Source organism: Micromys minutus (genome assembly GCF_963924665.1).
Source record: "Micromys minutus genome assembly, chromosome: 27".
In the NCBI taxonomy this organism is placed as follows: domain Eukaryota; kingdom Metazoa; phylum Chordata; class Mammalia; order Rodentia; family Muridae; genus Micromys; species Micromys minutus.
In genome coordinates, this window is record NC_137962.1 from 8,932,397 (window position 1) to 8,958,708 (window position 26,312).

General features: G+C 39.5%; 1 protein-coding gene across 1 annotated transcript in view; it reads right to left on the reverse strand.

Annotated features, from left to right (window-relative positions):
• The window catches only part of KCNQ3 (potassium voltage-gated channel subfamily Q member 3), a gene marked incomplete at both ends in the record, with an annotated part of 293,642 nt that overhangs the window by 40,792 nt on the left and 226,538 nt on the right, over positions 1 to 26,312 (reverse strand). The window lies entirely within an intron of this gene.

The window sequence follows — 26,312 nt, forward strand, 5'->3', positions numbered from 1 at the left end:
ATCCTAGGCAGGTATGGGCAGAATGAACTAACAGAGCCGGTGTGGGTGGCTCCCATGAAGCTTATCAGACTTGAGGCACTGCCGGGGCTCCTGCCTCTTGAGCAAATGAAATACTTTCAATAAAGAGAGCACCTTCAGACCAAACAAATGAGATTGTGTCAAACTAAAAATCTGACAATGGAAGAAAAGAGTAGAAAGACAATTATTTATCTGACTGAGAGAATTCTTCAAACTATACACCTGACAAAGAGTTAAATACAGTCTACACTATGTGAAGAACTCTAATGATTCAACAACAAAATCAAATAACTAAGTTACACTGTTCTAAAAATCAGGAAAGATATTTCATATGTAAAATATCTACGTATGTACATATACATATAATATATAGATACACATATAATTATATATATTGTATAATATATATTTTCACAAGTATTAACTAAATCCCAGCTGGTAAACACCACAAAATAATGTCTAATTATCTTGCAAACTCTCTAGCATGGACTGGTCTGGAATGCAGGATTCAAACTGCTGCCAACTTACTTGGAGGAAATACTACTATCAGCTGGTAATGTTTGTTAGATAAGAGACAGGACTGAGAATGTGCTAGAGACTGGAGACAATGACTTGAGGTCATAGGCAACACTTATTTCCCTAATGTTTCCTTCTCCCGACTCTGTCCATAGTATATTTCCCACCCAAGTTCTAGCAACCACAACATTCAAGTAACCCCGAAAAGTCTATTATGGTTCCTTTATTGAACAGGAAAGGATTGTGTACAACAGATGCCTAAGCAAGTCTGTGAGCACAGTGTGACTCCTGCAGTGACAGTGACACACTGGCCTTCTGCTCTCAACCTAGTCCATCTCCCACAATACCATTCTTTGTTTTGTGTTCAATAAAGTGCCAAGGGCTTTGATGGGATGTGTACTCTTCCTTAACATGGCTAGAATGTGTTGCCTTTCTTTAAATCCCAACCAAATCAGGGGAAAGGTGAAATATTACACACCAAGAAAATTTGCGGAATTTAAATTCGATGGGTGTGTACTTTACTTTTAAAAATCTGACCTATGTTCTCCCTTTCCCTTCTGGAACTCATTTTCTCTGCTCAAATGTATCACATGCTTATTTATCTGTGAGGTTCAAACAGTTCGAAACAATGTCATCAGAAGTCAGGATCTAACAGTACATGTGAAAAAAGTACAAAGAATAATTTTAAAATGATTTAAAGTGATTGCTTCTTTTTGTCCTGTGTTAAAAGTTGCAGGACTGCAATTACGGAAAGCCAAGAACACCCTGTGAGCAGAGGTCACATCTCAGCATGAGCAAAACAGTACACACTTGAGCTAAGCAGAGCAGTGTTCAAATGTCCTGATAAAACAAGAGACACATCATCTCTAGACTAGAGGCAGAGAGATCAAATGAAAGGCTCAGAGAGAGTACCCTCATCACTTCCTTTCCCACCTCCACTCTGTCCTTCAAATGCATTTTCTCTTCATCAGGTACCATCAGGTCCCAGGTCTTTATCAAGGAAATTGGACTCTCCCACATCAGATCATTCCAAAGAAGAATGGGTAAAATAAATGGTCCCACTGTATGCTACTTACAAAAAACTCACTTTTATTCCTTAGGCCTAAATGTGTCGTCAGTGAAAAGACACAAAATATTTTCTCTCAACATTACTCAAGGTACAATAGAAGTGGCTATAATAATATCAGACCTCAACGCAGAAACGAAAGACAAAATTGCTGAGAGGCCAAAGAAAGCATCACAGGCAAATAAGCTTCAATCCATTAAGAAGATGTAGAAGTTACAAAGGCACAACTAGCAACAGAAATCCATGCTTGCCCTGTGCTTGTCTTCTCATTCTTTCTAACAATAGCAGATTTAAAATTTAATTAAAACATGGAAGACTCTCTGAGTTCTATTTCCTCTCATAACTCACTGTCTTCCTCTCATGTCTCCTTTGTCTTCCAAGGATGTCTTTGAATGATCTAAGAATCTGTCACCTCCTCTATGATGATGTCCCTCATTCCCTCCACAAATTACTGGATGATCACCTGTTACATATCAGAAGTTGAGAGTGGATCATACTTGTCTTTTAAGGGCTTGGACTTCATCTCTTGCTCTCCAAACAGTGGTAGGAAATAAGTCTTCTGATCACTCACACAGGATTTTTGTCTTTCACTTTTCATAGTCCTGCATATTCCTTGACATGCCTGACCACTCCAGGTTCTGGGCATCCAATGACAAGCCCAGCACATCTTACATTGTTCTAATGAAGTAAGGATCCTATGATTTCCTTCAGGAGCAAAGCTCTTGACACAAGGCAATAGCTGAAGAAACTTTCTTTCTTCTCTCCATGTTTTTATGTCTATACCTGTGAAGCATGCAACCCAGGGAAATGGAACAATAGTTCTTTTGGGGCTGTTTTTATTGGCTCAAGATGGAAAATTCTGAGGTCCGATATCAGCTGTGCTACTTACGACACGTAGGGTGGTTTTATCACTTACAAATTGTAATGACACAGCTCCCAATTCAGGCTGCTGTGAAAGTAAATGAGAGACTGCTCTTGGGTTACACAGTGTCATGCTTGCTATAGCATGTTGACCTAAAATATGCTAGCCTCCACATGAGTGAATTTTAGCTTGAATGGGCCATGCCAGCAGCTAGGTTCCACATGGCTAACAGACTCACTTGATAGTTCATCAAGATTCCAGGATTACTTATTTAACATTGGAAAATCTAATAGAAATTAAAAGAAGTCAGAGGAAACGTGTGTAAGTTCCATCACGGACTACTTATCCACATCAAGCTGAGTCACACGTTGGCTATTTTTAAAGAGCCTTTCAGATATATTCAACCTTCTATAATGAACAAGTCATATTTTTGGAGGTTTGTGGCTTCTGCCTGGGGATAAGGTTATCAGTTTTCTGCAGACCAGGAAGCTCTCTGTTCTCTTCTGCAACAATGACAGTTGAAATACACACCAATTTCATTAGCATACCCATAACACTCCTTTGCCTCTGTTTACATTTGACAGTTCCATATAAAGGCAGTGCCGACCTAACTCTGACAGATCACAAGGTATCTTCCTGTGGCATGGTGATAGGACCCATTAACTAGGTATGTCTACTTCCACATTGCTTCTAACTGTGGTATTTGTTTTCCTTGTGAAATTCAAAGTTTCATTATCAGTCAAACAATTTTATTTGGTACCCAAATCTGCATGCCAGGCTTCTAGATGCCACAAAGAGATGCAGGATTGTATTTTAAGAATCTTCTTAAGACCACAAGCACTTGCTAGGTTTTTCTGAAAATTCAGAGCAAGAAAGAAAAAGATTAAAGGTTATGGAGTAGAACTGTAGCAACCAGACCCAACATGGCCTCCAGAATCATCCTAATGGTATCTCTGGGGAATTATCACTGCATAAAAGAGGCTAGGACCTGTTTCTAGTGTGTAGAATATGGGATGGTATTTTGTGATTAGATTATAAAGGACTGTAAATTTCATTTTGCTGTATACTCTGCTTTTATGAAACAAGCTACTAGGCTAGAGATACCTTCAAGGTATTGAAATAAAAGCTCCACCCACACACAATTGAACCTTTCAGGGACTGGTGTCTCTGAACAGCCACTAAAGGAATTTTGATAGAGAACCTTCTTTAGCTGAGTCTTCACAGGAGACACAGGCCCAGGCTTATGGCATGATCCTGAGAATCATACCTGAACTTTGAATTCAGAGGGAGTGAGAGGGAGGAGGAGATTAGGGAGGAGACAAAGAAAGAGAAGGAGGAGGACAGGGAAGAGAAATGATTTCTCATGTGTGAGACTGTGTTTTGGGAGAGTATTACACAGTAAAAGAATGAGTTCAGGTTCATTTGGGTGTAAATCTTGTCCCTGCAACCAGAACATCTTGAGTAGATTTTAGTTTCCTGAAATCTCACTTTATTATCAATAGAACAGGAGTAAAAATTAGGGGATCTCTGCTATCTGAATGCTTTTTACAGAAGTCTTGGCACATGGGGGAGCCCAGACAGCATAAAATCTCTTCATAACTAAAAGACATTTTTCTAGTAGGGCTCCAGGTGGGTGTGATCAACATTGTCATAGGAGTGTGATCGATTTGCAGATCAAGCTCTGCCACCTCATCAGACATCTTGAATAGTGCAGCCAGAAGCATTTGCAAAGGCCAAGATTACCAAGCTTGCAGGATTGTATGATGTTTGATAGAAATGATGTGAGAGTTGATGACCGATTGATTGATCAAGCAAGATCACTATGTACACTGCATGCTTGCCTAAAACACACAAACCTTCCTGAGTATCACTGACATGTGCTATCACAACTGGCTGAGGGATGTTTGCAATACAATGGAACCATAAGCAAAGGATGTTCTTGAGTGAGTTGGTTTGAAGACAACCTAACTGGTCCACGAAAGGTCTTAAACATCCCATAGTCTTTGGATTAGTTCTTTTAAACTCTTCAACCAAAACAGTGAGAGTGCAATGTAAGGAGGAGTGGTTAATTATTTTAGTTCATAGTATTGATTCATAGTTGCTTGGCCTTAGGTATTTGTGCAGAACAGCACGGGAGTGTGTACTAGAGAAGGTCTATTTACCACAGGACAGTGGACAAGAAGAGAAGAAATATTGCAAGGACCCAAGACAAGGTGTTGCCTCAGTGACCTAATTTCTCCACTTAGGTCTCACTTCTTATTTCACATAGTTAAATAATGCTACCATAATTATGAATGCATTAAGGGATTAGTTCTCACTAGAAGAGAGTAATTTTTCTCTGCTGCTGCTCTTACAGATATACCTAGAGGTGTGTTTCAATAACCTATGTTTCTCAATTTTATTGACATAACAATCAAAGTTAACCATTACAATTCTCTCTTAGAGGGTTGAACTAATAAAATGAGAAGTCATGTTATGTTATATAAATTTGGCTTTTTTATAGCCCCACTCCATGTGGCTGCTGGTAGTGTGCCTATGCCCTGCTAGATTGTCCCAAACCTGTACACATATTGTCAGCAGTAATTAGACTCTTGGTATTAGTAATAACAACCATAATAGTAAAAAATAAATAAAGTTGGAAAGGAGAGTGTGTAATTCCCCAAATGAAGCTCATGCCTCACATGCCCAGGAACCAGGTAATGTCTCAGAGCCCCTGTTAACTACAGTGTAGAAACTCCCCTCCAATCTTATATCATGTGACAACCTGGTTATCAAATGATAAGCATTCAAAAATGTCAACATATCAATGTGCCTAGAATTAGGTACCAATAAGGTACTAATCAAACACTAGTTTCTTTTTCCTTATGCAAATAAAAACTATGCCAAGCACTGATTTAACAGTATATTAAGAATGATTATTGATAAGAAGCTTTTGTGTTTTTAACAAAGGAAAGAAAATTATATAAATAACCTAACTGGTCAATCATTACTCTACATGCACATGAGTATCCAACCTACAGACATATAAAGTAGTGCAGATTTTTATCATCTGGTCCTCAGACCAGATAAAGTCCACTGTTTATTTCTGTAAATAATGTTTTATTGGATCACAGACATGCTCATCTGTCGATGCATGATTGCTTTTGTAACACAACAGGAAAATTGAGTAGTTTCAATGGAGATCTTCTGATGTAATAATTATGCTGAGAATATTTATTATTCCAGTTCTCCAAGAGAATGTGCCAGCAAATGAATAGCATCATCTCAGGACAATTTACATGTCTGATGCTATAGAGAAAAACAATAAACCTAAAATAGAAGATTTAATCCTAAAATACCCTTGCTAACCACAGCATACTTTGAAAACTGACTACATGAATAAAACAGACATATTCACTTTTGGGGAAGGAGCTCATTGAAGGGATTAAAACAAACGATGAACAAAGGTTATATCAGGGTTTGCACAGTGTATCTGCCGCTAGAAACATCTGTATAAACTTCATGGTATGTTACCATGGTGAAACATTTCCTTTTCTTCACATATCCCTTTTCTACATCCTCCTCCTTCCCATACTACTCCCCTCTTCCTCCTTTCCCACCTTTCTCTTCTTTTTCTCCTTTCCTTCCTTGTTCTTACTATTTTCCTTCTTCCATTTGTGGGACTTGGATTGAACCCAGAGTGTCCGTGGCTTCAGGTAATTGCTCTACCATCAAGCAGCTTTTCCTGAGGAAGGAGAAGAGTCCACCATTCTCAATTTTCCTTTGTATCCATCCTTCCTATTTTTTCCATCCAATTCTTTTATCCACTCAAGCATATACGTTCCGTTCATGTCCCAAGCCTCCCACACTTCCTTGGGCTATCTGTAGCTGGTCAGACCTTGGACTTGTAATCCTACAGCTTCAACCTCTCAAGGATCTGAGATTTAGGCCAAAACATTTCTGGAGTGTTTTGTCCTTTCATTAATACTTTAAAAACATGACAGCAATGTTTACACTCACCACTGCTGCCCTAGGCTTGTATATAGATGGCACTAACTGGGTACCACACTGGGCTTTAAAGCAAACTTTTAAATGACTGACAAAGCATTATAGGGGGTTTCCATCATGGAAAGAGTAAGGTTCCAGAGATGAACTGGACATGCGAGAGTCTCATGTTTAGCTTTAGCAGTGGTTTCTGAATCTTCAGTGGGAGTAACAGTGCTGAAGTGCTGCCTTGTCAGTATATTCAGAGTTAATAGCTGTGACATTCTTACTGACAAGTAGTTGGCACCAATAAATGCCACTCGGCTGACAAAAGTGTGTCCACCTACAAATAATTCATAATTAGGAGCATAAATTTGGAGGCAAGGAAGTACTGAGATTAAATTCTGACCTCAATGGTTGTTGTGTAACTTTGGGTAGGTACCTTAATTTCTCTGCTCCACCAATACCTCACATTTATTTTTAGTATCTCCAAGAACTGTAGTAAGAATGAATGTACCTTACTTAGATTGCGGATAGCCTAAGTAATTAGGTTAGTGCTTGAAACATACCAAAAGTCATTACTCTGATTAGAATTACTAAAATTATGATCACAATGAAACAGTGTCTGGAGAACATGTAAATTCGCAGTACCTAGCAATAATTATTTTTATTAAGTCCATCTGGGCATCTCCTTTGGAGAATGACCCCAAATGACACTAACCTATATATCACCATCTTCTCACAGTGTCAACTGTGAAGCAATTTTAGCTGTATGAATGTCCAAGGAGGAGAAACATGTGGTTGAGTTACTTTACCCATGTGATATCTCTTCTCCTCCTTTTAGAGATGTGAAAGTAAGAAAAAGATGTTTCCAACTAAGTCCTTTTGTGTCCCCCAGTACCTCTCACTCTCATGGCTTTGATGTGCAGTTCTTCATTTCATGCCTAATGCCCCTGCCAAGAACCATCACATTTCCCTTGGACCCTTGTAAGCTCCTGAGTTATCTGCAGCATCTTAGCACCTTCACCCACCCAGTGTATCTACCACACCCATTTTTCTTTGCCTCTCCCTTATAATACCCGACCTCCACATTCACTGATGACGTTGGTTGACTCAGCTTTTCTCTGCCCCTCTGTACTTCTCCCACTATGCTCCAGGCCCACATAATTTCTTAGGACTTGAACTATTCGATGTCATAGAAATCAAGTCTCTAGGGAGTCAGGCAGACCTGGATTCCAAACCCTGAACACTTGATCACAATTGGTCTACTTCTACCAAGTGTCCTTCCTTATGAAATCAGGCTGGTGACATGCCTGTTGAACAAATCCAGAGGACAGGAGAGCATGTACGTGCTGTACTGGCTCTTCTAGTCTTGCTCTGTGACTGCATTTCAGTCAATTCATGTTTGTCAACTTGTAGCCAATGTACCATGTCACCTTACAAAACTCCCAGAGTGATGTCTCAGGAGGTAACAATTGTAATATTTTTGGGGAGGTGATCCTTTAGAAAAAGAGATCCAGGAGGTTGAAAGAAAACTACTCAGCCCACTGTTATCAAGACTAGAGGTTTTGCAAGATATTTCATAGGCTACATTATACCAGAGATCTGGGGAGGGTATGTTCAGTGTCTAGTAGGAGCCAGAAGCAAGGGTGCCAGTTTGCCTTCTTTGCAAGTGTTAGTGAGACATGACAAGGTAGACAAACAATGATTCATTTAAAAACATGTATAGTACAAAGTTCAGTTAACTCTGAAAATGAAACATTCTTTGCTTCACTCTGGGTAGTATTTATGGAGGTTAAGATCTCCTTCCTGTTAGAATGAGGTCAAGTCTAAAGAGAATGATTTTTAACCCAGTATAGCATCTACTATGGTCATTTAACTTAGGTAGCACTGACTATATACAAGTCAAGAAAATAGATGTATATGCTACCTAGCCAGAAAACTGTAGATTCATAGTGAGAATCTACACTTGGTGACTGTTTCTCTCTCTCTAGTCAGTGTGGAAAAGATTGTGCTATTTGAGTTCTCTGAGCCTGAGCTGCCTTAGTTTTAAAGTGTCAATAGCACTCCTTGTTCTATGTGCCAATAGTAGAGACCCATGAGAGAGGATGTGAAGTTCCTATAGACGCTGTGTTAAGTAATGATGTTAACAATGTGGTTGAATAGCAGTATCAGCATGACTGCAGGCAATGGATACAGTACTGTGCCATAGAAGGTCAGAATAGAGACCATTCAAGCTGGCTGTACCTAGTATCCAAGGGTGAAAGTTATTCCTGGGTCTGAAAGAGATGTGCTGCTTTTCCCTAGGGGCAAGGAAGTGACTTTAGACAGTGAGAAGATAGTAGAGGAAATGAAAGGTAGGCACATGATCGGCCTCTGTTGTTATAGAGTAACTAAAATAGAAAGAGGGCAGATACATACAAGCTCAGAGAAGGTATCGGCATTATGTCCCTTGCTCTATTTCATGTCATCACAAGCAGGAGGACAGGTTTTCTAAGAGAGCTCTAGGCTTTGCAGTATCTGGTCCAGAGGACCTGCCCTGGGTCACCTTGGTTCTGGTGTCCTCCTAGCTTCTATGGTCCCCACTGCAGGCCCAAAGAATTCCAACTGCTGACAATTCCTAGTTACTTTACAAGTCTACAGAGAACTTGATCCTAAGTTTGTCTAAATCCTTGAATTCAAGGAAGACATTGGAAAGCAAAAGAATAAAAAAAAAAACTATAGAAGTAAAGATCAGAGAATCATTATATTGAATTCTAACCTCATAAATCAACTACATTCATTTTTCATTGTTTGTTTCTGGCCCAAGGACAGAAATATATGTAACAAATTTGTATTGTCACAACACTGCACTCAGCGTTTTATCTTATTAAAGAATAAATATACTTCTGTTTGATTATAAAATATTCAAAACAATCATGTTTAATGAAAGAGCTGCATTCTGTGACATTGGAGCCTTAAAATATGCATAGCTATCCCCTTATTGCCAGCTGTTTAGGTAACATCCAAGTCTGTGTTCTGATGAAGCCTGCAAAGTGTTTGTGTATCTAGTTCCCGTTTGTTAATGACCAAGCCTTTATAGGAACGTCCTGCACTATATTTCTGAACTTAAGATCCTAGAAAAAACAGCCATACCTAGGTTATGGTCTCCCAAAGCTGACTGATTAAAACTTTGTGTTTAGGGTGAACTGGACTGTTCCAGATTCAGAGCCAAATTATCTTGGGCTGCCTTCAGTCCTCTAGCTAGTCATTCATCACCCACCCCTTTGACTGGCCTAATATCTTTGTGACTATCAGATAATGCCCCTGGGAGGTACTAGTAGACCACTAGTTTCCATCAGCTCAAAGGTCCTCAGGTATCATTTCAAACCTACTCTTGAGATTTATTTACTTTGTTTTAGCTTTGCTTGCTTACTGGATGTATCCATTAGTATATATTGACAGTGCCTTGATTTATGACTTTCCTTTGTTTTATCCCCATGAAAACGTCTTGAACCCTATTCTTTGTTGGCACATGTATTTGAAGAAAGCTAAATCTGCTTTCCCAGTCTGTGGCTACACATATTAAACATCCAAACATCTTAAGAATTTATGATACTCAATGCAGATGATTAACCTGATGGGCTCTGAGGCATTATCTAGATTAAGTTACCTGACCTTGAAAGACTCACCTCGCATGTGGGCAGCACAACTGTATAGTCTCTGGTCCCAGACTGCATAAAAAGGAGAAAGTGAACTGAACACAAACAGTCATCTTCTACTCCCTGACTGTGTATGGTGTGATGACATGTGACCAGCCTCAAACTCTTGCTGCTGGGGCTTCCCCACAATGATGGATTATGCTTTGGAACTGTGAGCCAAAAGAAGCAAACACTTCTTCCTTTCAATAGTTGATGGTGGGCTCTCCCAGGAATATGGCCAATAATGAATGCATTGCACAGATCCTTGATGTATTCTACAAAGCCGCTCTTCTCAATGATCACCCAACTTTCCATTTTCCATAAGAGCAGACAAGGAGTCTGTTTCCATAAACCTCCACTGGGATTAGTTGCTTACACCTGGCAAATATCTTAACAGCTCAAAATACAATATGGCACCCAGACTTTGCATTTTATTGTACAAAAACCTTTTCTACCAAAGGACTAAAGATTTCTTAGGAACCTCCATCTGTGGAAGAGGGGTTCTGTAACAAAGGGTAGCTGGTATTCAAAATAGTTATGAAGTTTTTTGATGTAAGTAATTACTTCCTTCACCTCCACCACAACCAAATTTGGCTTTAGCTCTTTTCACCTGCACTCTGAATAAAGACAATGGGGAAATGCTAGCATGTAACTGGCGTGTGACTTTCTTTACCATGCTCTGTAGACTTATTTGGTCCTCTCAGATGCAACCCAAAGGTACAGCTAGCTTATAATGTCTTATCCTATTTGCTCTTTGTTACAAATGGAGGCACTGCGTCCTTTGTGAATCACACACCTGGTCACAAAGTAATGTCCGTGTCTTGTGCCGGTTTTGTTTGCTTGTTTGTTTGTTTTCCACAATCAGGACACAAGCACAGATTATTCCATTTTTCGTTTGCAAAGCTCATTAGACTGGAAATATTTAGTGGCTTCAAGTCCCCATAGTGAAAGGAGATTACAAGGAAAAAAGTCCCACACACAAGTACATCATGCAGTCATTAGGATGGTAGAGAAGACATCTGTCTGCCCAGCTGTGATTCCATAAACAAGGGCCATCATTGGCAATTCTTTGAACAATTTCCTTCACCCCCTGAGCTCTGTTTCATATTTCTCTGTGAAGTCTTTCACCTAGTACATGTTCACTAAGTACTGCACCCATTATCCAGAGACAGAAGTGATTAAAAAAAATCAGTCCTGTAGTCAAAATAGTTATAGTCATACAAGAAATCCAACTATTTCTAGTAAAGCCTGCTTAGTGAACATGGCTGCCATTACTGGTCCCAATAGCATCTAAGTTTGTTGCTACCAGCTTCCGATTATCTATCTTTAAGGCTAACCAGTAATGTGGAAAAACAAGAAGGCAATTCAGTACTGATGTGAGGATGTACTTTAAGCTTGATTTTTTTTTTGCTACTCCCTGAACAGCATTAGACAGCTTGATCTTATGCAAATCTTAAGGGAGAGATTCTGGGCATTTTACTTGGTAGTTATCATCTTAATTTTTGTGTGATCGCTGTTGTATAACAAACAAGCACATACATAGCAGCTTGAAAACTACTTAGTTATCAAAATCATGTCTGTGTGAAGTAGAAAAGTATAAGAAATGGTTGAGTAGTCTGGGACTCTACTTCATTTGGGCCATGAACCTCTTTTATTAATGCATTTTCAGGTTGTGATAAGCATATACTTGCCTGTTAACAATGCACCCAGGACCCTGGCCCCAGCTGAATTGAGTCACATATATATTCACTCTGAATAGTAGAGGAAGTTTTTCCTCCCTTTAATGACCACCACATTTTGATTTTATCCAACCATACTCTGCTTACAAGAATAGGGAGGTAGATCCAGCAGGTTTAAATAAGATAAACCATGTCTTGAAAGCAAACTCTCATGGAAAATCTTTTTACTATCTTATGTTCACACAAAAGTGGCCATATATATGATTAACATCAGATGCATTGAGGGAAGGAACATATAATAAAGAGAACTGGTTATAAAACTTAGTATGTCAATCAAAATACAGAGCCACCCAAACTCTTTACCATAGTAGCCAGCATTCCCTTCTCTTAATTGCCACAAAAGATGCCCAAGGTGAACGTAGAGCCCTTGAATACTGTTATTATTCTTGGTTGTCAACTTGACTATATCTGGAATGAACTGTATAGAGAACTTAGATAGATCTTCTGAGAAGTTCAGGTTCAGACATGATGTACATATTTTTAATCGCGGTACTCAGGAGACAGATGTAGATCTCTGAATTCAAGATCAGTTTACACAGCAACTTCCAGGATAACCAAGTGTAGGCAGCGAAGGATGTAGTAGAACAAGGGGACTGTGTTCCAACCCCAGCAAGCAACATAATTTTGTAGCTTTGTCCATGTAGAAGGGGTTAAAAGACAATTGATGCTGGTCAGCTGGAGCTAAGAAATTAGCAGTGATTAAGAAGAGACCAGCACCACTGAGGTGAAATCCTCTGGGACATGGTTTCTGAGAGCACCAAGAAGCTTTGTTCCAGAGCTAAACCTTGTGCTGGCAGCTGGACTTGGTAATGTGTAAGTGTCATCTATCTGGAATTGGTTTTGAAGACATACAGAGGTTATGGAAAGCAGCCAAGTCTTGACACTGTGAGAGGCCAGGAAAGGACAATGATGAAGGTTCAGCCTCAGTTGTAGTTCCAGGATGGAAGGGTTTATGCAAAGAAGCTTAGGCATAGTATCTTGAAGAGAGCCTATTAGTGAAGTCTAGGTGCACTGGCACACCCCAGCATATTGGAGATGCTAGCACCATGGAATGGCCACCAAGAACAGCAGCAGGAGTGTAGTGAAGTCAACCAGAGTCTAGAGTGCTTCAGCAGCCAGAGATACAGAAGTGACTCAAGACCTTTAGAGGAGTCTGGAGAGGTCCCCAGACACAGGAACAACAATCTGTTAGGCTGACGTTGTTATGGAGATTCCAAGAGGTTAAAGATGCCAGAGCCTTGTGATACCTATTGAGGAAAGCTAACAGGAAATAGAGTTGCAGTCAACAAAACTAAAAGGAGTTGTACACTATACATGGAGATACAGAGTTTGGAGTTTGCCCAGTTCAGAAGAGATTCTCCTGATGTTGTCTTTGGATCAAGAAAGAACAACAATATCAACCAACCAAACCCCCCAGAGCTCTCAAGGAATAACCAACCAACTAAAGTGTACAAATGGAGAAGCCCACGTTTCAAGCCACACATGTAGCAGAGGATGGCCTTATCTAGCATCAATGGGAGGGGAGGCCCTTGATCCAGTGAAGGCTCAATGCTCCAGTGCAGGGGAATGTTGGGACCGTTAGGTGGGAGTGCAAGGGTGGCTGGGAGAGCACCCTCACAGAAGCAGGGTGGATAGATGGGATAGGAGGATTGTGGTGGGGAAACTGGGAAAGAGGATACCATTTGAAATGTCAGTAAACAAAATATTCAATAAAAACACATTAAAAAAATAAGTAGAAGTATTGGCTCTTCCAGCACCATGTTTACCTGGATGCTGTCATGCTTCCCACCAAGATAATAATGGACTGGATCTCTGAAACTGTAAGCCAGTACCAATGAAATGTTTTATAAGAGTTACCTTGGTCGTGGTGTCTCTTCACAGCAGTTACATTCTAATTAAGACAAGTATCCTCACTCTTGTGATCTACCAACTCTCTTGACTGTGTGTCCTACCTATTCTCTTGCTTTACTTTACATAAGCTCTCTTTGCTGCTTTACAAATATCCCTGAGTCCTAATTTCAATTCTTTGAGTAAGAAGTAAAGAACATGGAAAAACCCATCTTACACTCTGATTGCTAATAACTTATGGGTAGACAATCTGATTTTCAGTGGTTAAGTTTCAATCAAAGCATCAGACAGTGTTGGTCCTCATCATAGGCTTGTCTGATGTTGGAATAATTCATTCTTTGTTATTGTGGGATTCATGTTGGCTTGTTTCTTCAGAGTCAGCAATGAAGAGAGACTCTAGCGAGATGCTGTGCACTTTGATGTTATTATGCATGTTAGGTGAGGAGAAAGTAAGCATCGCCCTTAACTATCTCTAGCATACTAGTCTGCAAAATATGGAGATTATAGATGGCCCTTGATGAATAAGCAAACTAAGCACAATGCTTGACTCACAGAATACTCAGTAGATGTAGGCATTAGTAGAATCTGTGCAGAAACCATAGATAGCATGGTGTTTTCCTCTGTAGCATGGTCATCTTCATATACTGGCTTCTATCTTAGACCTGCCTCTGTCCGTTAGATTTTCTAGACACTCACTGAAACTTTGCCATGTGCGTGGCATTGGTCAAAATGCCAGGCAAGGCATACAACGTGTTGTAAACCTCCCAGTATTCTGGTGGCATGTAAGTATTACAATTTTGAGGAGCGATAAAGAACTCTAAAAGGTATAAAGTCATGTATGGTGATACATGCCTTTAATACCAACAGTCAGAGGTGTAAAGAAGAAAGATTATGAGTTTGTAGTTATGATGGGATGGTTTCAAAAACAAACTTCAGAAAAAAAGGCATTCATAATGTCATGTTTCAGCAGAAAGCTATGCATTCTTCACATTATATCACTCCATATCAACATTCATTGCAGAAAACTGAAGTCAAAACCAAAACCAAAACCAAAAAACAAAATGAAACTCTGATGGCAATTCAGAGCTAGTTCTAGCATAAAAATTCTGTTCTGTTTAATTGACTTTTATGTCTCTACTCCTTGTGAAAATCCAAGTCTGCCCTCCTTTCTTATTCACCATTACTCATTTATGAATATGTCTGTTTTCTAGACAACACTGGGAGTCCTTTAATATATCATCACCCTGGCTTGATTCTAAGAAAATAATTATTTCTATATGAGAATTAAATGTTTACTTTAAAAAATATCTTTTGACAAAAGTTACATAAATTACTACTATAAAATTACGACTATATATATATGACTATAAAAGTCACATGTATAGTTAATGAGAATAAGTAGTAAGAATAGCATTCAAACCTACCTAAATTCTTAGTTTCAAGACACATGCTTTTGACAATACACTATTCTCTCAGAATTCAGAATATTGTCTCAGGGTCCTTGTTGGTACCTAATCCAAATGCCATATTATAACTACACAACTAACACACATTCTTATATATGTTAAGTCATCTACTGATTAGTTATATTATTTTATATAATGTAAGTATAAGTAGCTGTCACTCTGGTTTGATTGGGTAGTCAGAATAAAAATGTCTACATGTACAATATAGACTATACAGAACTGATTTTTTTTTCTAAATATCTTTCAGCCTATAGTTGGTTGAGTCCATGGACATGTAATCCAATTGTAGATGACAGTGTTAACCACAGTGGAGGCCTCAATAGGGTTTTCTATGTGTTTGGCCAGTTGACCTTGGTTGCCCTTGAATCCTCACATATTGGCATAATTGCTTCCATTCTCAGGAGGTTGTATTTCTCACCCTTCTTAACGCTTCAAATTCAGAGCCTTCCCTACTGGTATCCTCTAAGCTTTCCTTCATAGGAGTATTCACTGATGTCCCAAAGTCTACCCAGCTGGCATGGACTATCCTCTGAAAACATCTATAATATCATTTTGTTTCCAGACACTTCAAACATTTCAAGAGATGCCTTCAACTGGTCTGTCATCTGAAGTCATATTTTCTAAACTTATGACAGACTCTCAGGCATCTCTGCCATCTCATGACCATCTCTAGGATGTGGCCACCTGTCTCTAAGATGGGTTGACTAAAAATTCCTCAAATTTGTACATGACTCTCGTTTGACCAAGGGGAAGGTAAAGTACTGAGTATAGACACAAACTTTTCAGACTTCCTTCTTCCACACATGTATCTCTTTCCATTTTGGCTTTGTTTTCAGTGATGTTACGATGCCAGTGGAACATAACTTTCACTTTCCCCTACACAGGCATCTACAATACAAGGGCACTCTGTTCAGATGTAGGCCACACTTCACACATAGCTTTGTAGCCCCCTCCTTACTGTTGGAAGAGGCTGCATTAATGAAGCATGTGTCAATGACAGCTTCATTGGCGTCTAGAACACACACATGCCACTTAGGAAGCAAACACACATAGTACCAAAGCCCCTGCCAGTTTATTTGACATATTTATTGTTATAGATCATTAGGTCATTTATCAGTGTAAATAACTGATTTTTTTTTCAATACCTCATGTGAACTTTCACATTTTTGCTTTCTCAGTTTCACAAGCTGAGCCAAGCCTACACCTCCAGCCACTGTACTGTTTGGAAAAAAATCCTGCTGCTGAAGTGCCTTTGTCATCAGGATGTTGGTACTCTCACGGGTGGCATGGTGCACTGTTTCGCTGGCCAGGAAGTTCCTCAATTTTACTGTCTCCTGAGTTTCTCCTTTCATCTCCCAGCCATCTTGGAGATAAAGAAATGTTACTCTGGCTTGAGACTCCAACATCCTGTTTCCAGGTTTCCAGTACCAAATTTTAATCATTCTATATCTGGGAGCATTTTCAAATAACATGCCAGGCTTGGTTGGAAGAACCAAGCACTGGTCTTCTCTGTCTATTTCTTACTCCAAAGAAATGGATGGGGAGGAAGAGATAAAGGGAGAAGAGACAAAGAGGTTTCTGAAGGTCCCTTTCAAGGCCACTTCTACCTTGGCAGGTCATTGCAAACTCTGGCATGAAGCAAACTGACCCATAGGCAAAGAACTCAGATGCATTTATGAAGTTCACTTAACCTTATGGGTTCTAATCAGGACTGGGTAATTAATGCTCGCGGAGGGTGCTTTATAAGGTTGAAAAGGGTAGTATTCATGCTGTACAGTTACCTCTTTATTAATTGTGCACCAACCAGATTGCTAAGTATGGATGTATATGCCACAGGGGAAGCAGTATTGGATACTGTTGGGGTATGTCTATTCAATTCTATTTCCTTTGCAATCTGGATCTGGGGCCTGGAATGGAGAAGGTGCTTAAGAACAAGCTTCTAAATAAAAATGGAACTTATGGAGTTTCCTCAACTAGCCTCCACCATGATTGAGGCCTAAATCTTCTGAGATCTGCTCATTCACAGATCCTTCTCCAGGACTTAGTTAATTCCAAATAGTGGAACTGTGGATTCCCAGGCAGGCTTCTGTAACACACTGTAGGCCTGTCTCTGCTGTGGCTACAGAAGGCAGGCTGACCAATTACCTCCTTGTCATGAATTTGTATTCAGGAGCCTTTGGAGAAATCACTGGATCTTTCTAAAAATTAACTTCATCACCTGTCTGAAAAAACAAGGAATTTAGCTGACATCTGGGGAGGGGATAGGTACAGAAAGTGAGAAGTGTCACAAAAGTGGTGTATTTGAAAAGAGTGCTGACAGGCTCCAAGGGGAAGACACAATCACCATATACCACCATAGGCTACTTAGCAAGTGCTAATTGGCTCAGGGTCCTCTTGGACACCCAGATGTCCCTACCATCTCCGACCAGCAGAAAAGGAGCGATGACACAGCATTCTTCTCAAAGTGGTTTATTCAGGAACCTTACAGCATGCAAGTGAAAATCTTTTTTTTTCTCCCCTTCTCTCTCTCTTTTTTCTCTCTCTCTCCACCCCCAAGCGCGTCCCTTTTATCCTCTCTCAACTCCACCTCCTCAGTCCATGTTGCGTGGCTGCAGTTCATAGGTCCGTGTCATCTGGCCTGATCTTGAGTCATGGGTGTGCCTGAGCAGCTCGCACAGTGGGAGTGGCTAATCTCGGGAGAGGGGGGCAGGAGGAAGTCAGGTGCTAGTCACAAGACTAGGCCAGAGTCCCAAGTGCCATCTTGGGACTGCCACCACACCCACTCTCCACACCCAGAGAGGGTCCAGGGAGAACTGTGTCACTCTCAGCTGGCATTTGTCAAACTGGTGAGAGACTGTTATGCCCCAGCCAACTTGGAGCACCACAAGAGTCCTCTGTCAAATGCTCAAGCATTTTGCAAAGCTGGTAGCTAAATATGGCCCTTCCTAAAGACTACATCATACAAACTTACAGTTAAATAAAGTGCGCTTGAAACAAAGATGTGAAATGATCTATATTTTTCATCACCTAGTAACATTACATTTCACTCATGTTTATTTGTACGATGAAATATGAATCTGTATTTCTCTGCCCAACTCTGTTCAAAGACTTCATGAAATGTGCCAGAAATATTTATTCCCGAACAATTGGCAATCATTTGTGCACACACCAACACACAATAGAGAAGACACTGAAAGTGTGTGCAGACTGAGTTCAAAGGAGAGGACCCCAGCTATTCATCCACTTCTCTGGTCAGGGTTGAGCAATGGCTGTCCTAAGTTCATTTCTGTTGGTATAATAAATTACTCTGAAAAAGCAACTAGGGGAGAAAGGGATTGCATGGCTTACAAACCCAGATTATAGTCCATCACTGAAGGTAAATAAAGCAGCTATTCACACCATCTCCATAGTCAAAACCAAAGAGAGAACAAATGCACCTATCTTTGACCATTTGCTCTTCGATAGTCAGCTAGCTTTTTCTACTCTTACACAGTTCAGGACCCCCTGTCTATCAAATGGTGCTACCCACTATAAGCTGGGTCAATTACCAACAACCCCCAGAGATATGTCTACAGGCTAACTTGATTTAAATAATTTCTTATTACTTCTTCCCAGATGACTCTAGCTTGTAAGTTAATAGTTAAAACTTGCATATCACCTATGTGTACCATAGTTGTTATTTCCCCAGGCTGGCCCGTAGCTGCACATTTAACGAAGATTTTTGAATATCTACCCAGTAGAGGGAGCACTTCTAAGAATTCTAGGAGTCTAACTATTGTACATCTCGCACATTTTATGGGCTTTGGAAATCCTGGGTAGACTCCAAGTGAGCTATCAAAGATGGGGTCTCTTTAGGCCTGTTCCAATAAGGAGGTAAGGATGTTTTAAAGGCAGCTCATTAAGTGTTTTCACGCAAATGGCTTTGCCAGGCTGCTTGACAAGCAATTTGCTCTGAGGAAGTTAAACATTTTAAGTCTTGTTTATGTTATTAATTTGCTTAGCCAAGTGTGAGTTTGTGAGTTTGCTTTTAATAGAGGATGCAAAGACCTTGTGGAGTGAGTCTTAGCTCTTAAACCTAAATGAAGTGGGTTTTATGAATTTCACCAAAATGACCACATATTTTCTTATACCACAGAAAGGATAAATATCTCCTTCGTGTAGCCTTAGCACAGGTGGAACACACAGAAGATACAGAAGACAAAGAAATAAATAAACTCCAGCTGGTGCATCCCAAGCACACCAGACAAAGCACAGCACAGATGCAACCCTTGTGGTGGACAGAACAAGAGATAGATAAATAACTGCCTATTTTGCATTTCATCATTAGGACACCAAACAGCACCTGGTACATGGAAGCCAAACACAGCACTTTTGATAAATGAGCATATATATGCTTCTGGGCTGTAGTTTTAACAACAAAATCCTAGTAACAGCAGGAAGAAAACAATCATGGAAGGAGAGGAGCGAGAGATGAACATGTTATGAAAAAGGATCAAGGTCTTTTCATGTCATCCCATGTACAATCTTTACAAACATCTCCAATTCTCATATTACATATAGGAAAAATCTAAGGCTATTAAATACTTAAATTACTATGACCTAATGCCTGAAGATGGAAACTGAGGGGAGGAGAGGTTTGTTTTATGTTTTTTTTCTTCTTTTTGGAGCTCCTAAAATATATCATTAAGTTATTTGAGGTCTTTCTTGTTCCTTAATGTAGGCACTTAAGAGAGCTATGCTTCTCTTAGACAATTTTTGTTATATCCTGTAGGTTTTTGGTATGTTGTGTTTCCACGTTCTTTGATTGTATAAATTAAGACTTCCTTCTTGATTTCCACAAGGACTCATCTATCATTTAGCAGTGTGTGTTTAATTTCCATGAGTTTGCCTGTTTTCTAAGGTGTCTCTTGTTAATTTGTACTCTTCTATGGGAATGAGGTACAGTCACATAATTGTTTCATTTTCCTCTATTTGTTGAAACTTGCTTTGTATCTAACGTAAGAACCATTTAATAGTTTGGGTTGGCAGGAATAGATCATTCCCAGCCCCTTGATTTGTTATTTCAGGGATAATCTGCAGGTACTCATATGGGCCTGGTTTTCATGTGACTTGGTGCTTCTCCCTTGCTGATTTCTTTTTCCCCCTGGATTCCTCTCCATATCCCTCTTACCTCTGCTTCTATATATATATATATATATATATATATATATATATATATATATATATATATATATATATATATATATATATATATATATATATATATATATATTTTAATTAATGATTTCTGAGAGGCCAGTGCATGGTTTCTTAGAGTGATGTACCTAGGCAGGATATCCTGGTGTCAAGAGTATGACTTCAAAAGTCAGTTCTTCATCTCCCTGTAGAGAGGAACCAGAAGTAAAAGGAAGGGAAAGGAGTCAGATATTATCTTCAAAGGTAATCCTCCAGATACCTACATCCTCAGCCTAGGTACCATCTGTTAAGTTTCCAGAACCTCCACAAATAGTGCCACCAGCTGGGAACCAGTGTTCAACATATGGACCTGTGTGGGACAGTTCACATGACCTCAGAATTCTTTTTTTAATTGAACAACTTTATTTTTAAAAACAAAGATAAATGTACAGATTTTAAAAGCATTTTTGCATAGCAGTATATGAATATATTTTTGTCAGTATTTGATTTTTTTTTAAAGGTTTGACAGTATGCTTTAAAATCTTACTAGTTACAATGGAGCTCAGAATTCTTTTAAGACAATTAATTCCAGTACTGCACTGGTAGAAAAGGATGAGAAGAGGGTGTAAAAATCAGATCTGTCTCACTTCAATTCCACATCTGTGCTCCTTCCTTGTCCTTTGGGAAGGATGAAAAAAATCCTGGAAGTTGTCAATTTAAAAGGGAAACTTCAATTTGCCACAGAGCATGTAAAGAATTTCTTTTACAAGGCAAACTAGAGAATAGGAAACTCAACATCAATGTTGGAAACACAATGGGAATCCAACATCCCTTCCTCACCTCTATTTCCCCTTGGACATTGGAGTGATGGAACTGGAAAGATGTGTGTGTGTGCTTGCGTGTGCGCACACACTTAATGCTAAACTCTACTCGAAGGACCTCTGTCCCAGAAACTTTGGTTTGGGGGGCCTTGCCCAGATTTTTCTCACATAGATGAGAGAGAAGATGGAGTTATTTGGATAAGGTTAATACCAACCAGACATTTGGGAATCTGGTATAGACTTCATTGTCTCCAAGGCAAATTTTAATTAACAGTTCTGTCAAATCCCAATGTGCTTAGGATCTATAGGGACCTTGCCATGAGAGTGTTCTGATTCAGCATGTCTAGACTGAATTTGACAAGCTCCCAGAGGATGCCAATATTAAGACCATTCTAGACAGGCAAGATCTTGCATATGCTGCCAGCTTCATGCACAGCTCAGCACAGCTTGTCCTCGTGCATGGCATCTCTACTCAGTTCATCCTCTTCTGGTTGGGGTGTAGTGTCCAGTTGGTTGAATTATACTGGTGACTTAATAGGATCAGGTAGGAAGCCTCCTCTCTCCAGTGGAACCTGTCTTCCTTCTTCCCTACCTTTTGATTCTGTGACCTGTAACACAGCTCTGGTCACTCGTGCATTTTTTATCTTTCCTTGTCCTCCCCTGTTTCAATTTCATACAGTTGCCCCAATAAATAGAACAAGTCTTACCCCTTTTAATCTAGTCTATAAAGTTATTGGGGGTTATCTGACTGCAAATCTGGTATCACTTCTCAAATTCTTTCCACCAAAAGGCACCAACCTCCTCTCTCCCCATCCCTCAAGTCCTCTTTAACCATACGTTATCTGATGTGAATACTCTAATTCAACATAACATTAAACAAAAGGAAAACAAAAGATTTTTCTCCTAAGAAACGATAAAAAATCATCTTTAATCCATGCCTTTTATCCTACACATGAGAAAAATGAGTTCTGCAGATGTAAAACAGATGCCTGAAGATCCCCAGGAACCACCAAAATAAGCATTAATCTCCAGACACTGTAGATATTTTCTTAGGTTCTTTGACTCACTCTCTTATACTGTGCTCTTCATTAATTTGAATTCATACAGATGTTCTCTCTTTCTCGCTCTCATTTTTTTCTCCCAAATCCATTACAAAATTTGATCATGAGCTAATAGTAAGCTACTGATCTCTGCATGTTTCATCCAAGTCTTCCCCACAAGATCCTAGGCATATCTATATAGACACTGGGCAAACAGTGTGCTTATCTTTTTGCCTATAACAGAGGTTATCTATCTATCTATCTATCTATCTATCTATCTATCTATCTATCTATCTATCTATCCATCCATCCATCCATCTATCTCTCTATTTATCTATCTATCTATCTATCGCAGGGGCTATGGGGCAGACTGATTGCTTGACCATAAGATCCAGAATCCAGAGCACAGGGGCAATTGAAAACAAATAAACATGGATTGCAGCCACTACCAACACCTTTCTCCAAAACAGAGGACAATGTTTAAGACACTATGGGCAATTCAACCTGAGTTTCCAGGCATAAGAGAATAAATGCAAAGCTGATACATTAGTATGTTTGGGTCTGAGCTCTTGGGCTTGTTTAATGAAGCATTGCACTGTTAAAAAAAAAAAAAATCAGTGACTCACTATTCACCTTCAGTTTAGTATGAAGTTAATCCTTTTCTCAATCACAAAATCAACTAAAAAATATCTGAATTTATTAAGTTGATGCCAGTTGGTAGTAATAGCTAAAACTAGTGAGCTTCTATATCAGCTCATTGATCCCCAAACTGGAACAAGTAGAAAGAAAACAAATTCATTGTTACGAGTCCCACAAAACACCAATCTAACAGCCATAACATATACTCAAAGGACCTGGTGCAGAGCCATGCAGGCCCTGTGCTTGTCATTTCAGCCTCTGTGAGCCCATGTGCTTCTCTGTTTCTTTTGCTTGCTTTTGAGACTCCTTTTTTCCTATTTGGTTGCCCTGTTCAGCCATGGTAAAAGGGCTTTTGCTTTGTCTGTCTTTTTGTGTCTTCTTTTGTCCCATTTGGCTGTTGTGTCTTGGAAGCCTTATCTTTTCTGAAGATCAAACAGATGGGGCGTGGGTCTGGGGGAGAGGTAGAAAGAAGCTAAAAGCACTGAGTCGTAGAAAGTGGAGGGACAGAAAACAGTGATTGGGATGTATTGTAAGAGAGAAGAATACCTTCTAATGTAAAAATTAAAAATTAAAAAGAAAAAAATTCACTATAGGTTATTCAATAGACCTTGAGAGAATTGCAAATAGAGAAGTTTATGGATCCTAAGGACAGTGGTAGGTACTGTGTATACAGTTCTAGCCAATCTTGTAGGTACTGTGTATATAGTTTTAGCCAATCTTATAGGTATGGTGTATATAGTTCTAACCAGTCTTGTAGGTATGGTGTATACAGTTCTAACCAATCTTGGTATAGTCCATTGAGATATAAAGCAGACATTATTCTGAGCAGCAGGAAGTAGAAAGAGGTGCAAAGAGGGCATTAAGCTGGAGCAAGAGAAAATATTTTGGGATGAGGCAAAGAAGAGTAATGGCCAGAGGGAAAGGCAGGGAGAGGAGTGTTCATGTGGGAATACAAAAGAACTATGCTAGAGAACAAAGGCACACCAGATGCAAAGGATTTAAAATCTAAGATGAACATTCTAATGCATTCCAGTGGATCTGTCCCAAGAGGGAAAAGCATGGCGACGTCATGCAGGCAGAAATGGGACTTCACAAGTCATATCGCTCAGGCTAGGGCTAGGTTTACGAGAGTAAGAACAAAGAGTTTACTTAGAAAATATTGATCAATAACAGTCTGGATGTGACATAAGTCACATAGGTGGGCTAGGAGCAACTCCCAAGAGATGAACACTTGGATAAAGTTACAGTGTGGTCATGGCCATCAATGGTTGTCTTGTGTGAAAATGCTCTGTCATGCACAATTTCATTTATTTCTGATGAATGAACCCATGCAATCAATAAAACAGAGGAAATAAGATTCTTTAGACAGTAATGTTAGCTTCCTACAGAAAGGAAAAAGAGAGTGGTGGATGATTTCTAAAAATCTAAGAGCTGAGCCATGTGCCAAGAACTACAGGGTCCAGATAGAAGTGAGGCTCGGTATACCTTCTCAAGTATGTGCTGTCTGCTGTGCAGGAAGGCAGGCAGCTATGAAAACCAATGGAATTCCACAACAATGGTATTATGGCGGAAATGTACCCTAAGTGTGTGTAGACAGGAGATGAAACAGGTAGTACCGACCTTACCATCCTCAGAGGTGGAGGTTTCCAGTTTATCACACTTTCTAGAGGGAATGTGATCTTGCAGTAGTAAGAGGAATGGATCTAGAGCATGGTCTCACCTCACAGTCATTGTGGAAAAGACTGTGTGATCTATGACCATCACATTTCCTGCAGCAAATGATATCACAGATTTAAAATGCATAAAGACAACCTGAGGAATTTTCTTCCAAATACACTTTGGGGCTTCCCCAAACACAGCATTTAAAATATGTGAAGCATGTGGTTGAGCTACTTGTAAATGTACTAACCCTGGGGGACTCTGGTGCTCTAGACTGGTCCATTCTCTGATAGAACAGGATCTTATTGACTGTTGATTCTTTAGTAGGGCACTCAATGCCTGGCAGAAAACAGGTGTTGAATACATGTTTGTTAAACATTAAAAAATCAATTGTTGAAATAAATAAAAAGTCTAGGTTCCAGAAGCAAACTTTATTTTCAGATAGATTTAATTTATTGATTTCAACTTTCTATTTGCATCTTTCCAGTGGGTAATGGAGATAGGCTGCAATTAAAACAGACACAGGATGAATTGCTTTTTACAGTTTACTTTCATTGATTGATTAACTTGGTTGGGCTCAGCTCGATAGTGATGGCTGTTGTCTGTGCTCCTCCTGTGGGTGGGGACTATGGGAATCTACTTGCCCTTGATCTGGAAAATGTGTTCTTCTGAAAAACAACCTTTAGCAATCCTCCAAGATTCAACTGCTCTGCTACTAATTGGCCTCAATTAGCGGAATCTACATTACCTCTTGCCAATACACAGGGACAAACTGTACCTTAAGAACCAAACATGAGGCAAGTTTTCTCATTCTCCACATTTTCCATCCCATCAAAGTGTTAAAATCAGATTGACTATGGATAATCAAGTTAAGAAGAACAGGGAAATCTTTGTTCAAAGTGGTAAAAAGTAAGCTGGACTCCTTAGTCTACACTCAATTAAAATACCTTGACTTGAACTTTTTTAAAAAAGCTTTTAGCAATGCTTCCTTTACATACTGCCCATTGCAATTTGCTATGTTTCAGATCAGTTACAGAATGGCAGTTCAATTCATTAGAAGGATGGTAAGAGGGCCAGAGGGAAGTAAGAGGAGGGCAATAAGAGAAAGAAGGATCAACTCTCCTTAACATACAGGACCTTTTCTTTGCTCACAATTCACAGGTAGAGGCTACATTTCACTAAGCATTTAAGACTAAGATTGAGACAGAGTGCTCCTGTCAGTCTGTCTCCTTTTGCAAAAAAATTGGAAGAGGTTTGGAATGGATCCCAAAGGGATTCTAGCAAAACTTGTCATGTGTGAGCCTCAAGAGGAAGACCTGTCCACTTTTTTTCAAAGCAATGAGAAGAGAGTGGTCCCCAAATGAAAACAACTCTTAAAATAGGCTTAAAGTGGTATGATGAAGATGACATTACTGGATAGAGTGCCAAGTCCCAATTTAGTGGCAAAGGATAGAATTAGTTTTTTCCCAGAGCTGAAAGCACATGATAGGAAGTCAGGCTGTATTTCTAGAAGTACTGGAGTCAATTTCAAGGAGAAGCAGATTGTGGCTAGGAAAGCTGTGATGTGCTCTACATTCTTCTAAAGATCTCACCAGACGTGAATGGGATCAGGTGTGTGGTCGGTGACAAAAGACAAGATGGCAAGTGTATGGGATCCAGGAATAAAATGTAGTTCCTTCCTCTCCTTATAAAGCCATCAGGATTCAGCTGTGAACGCTTCATCCTGAAGATCTGTTCTAATCTACTGATTTTTCAGAGAACTCATCTCTACATGCCATTGCTGAAGTAACTCCACATTCTTTTAGTGCCTTTAGCATAAG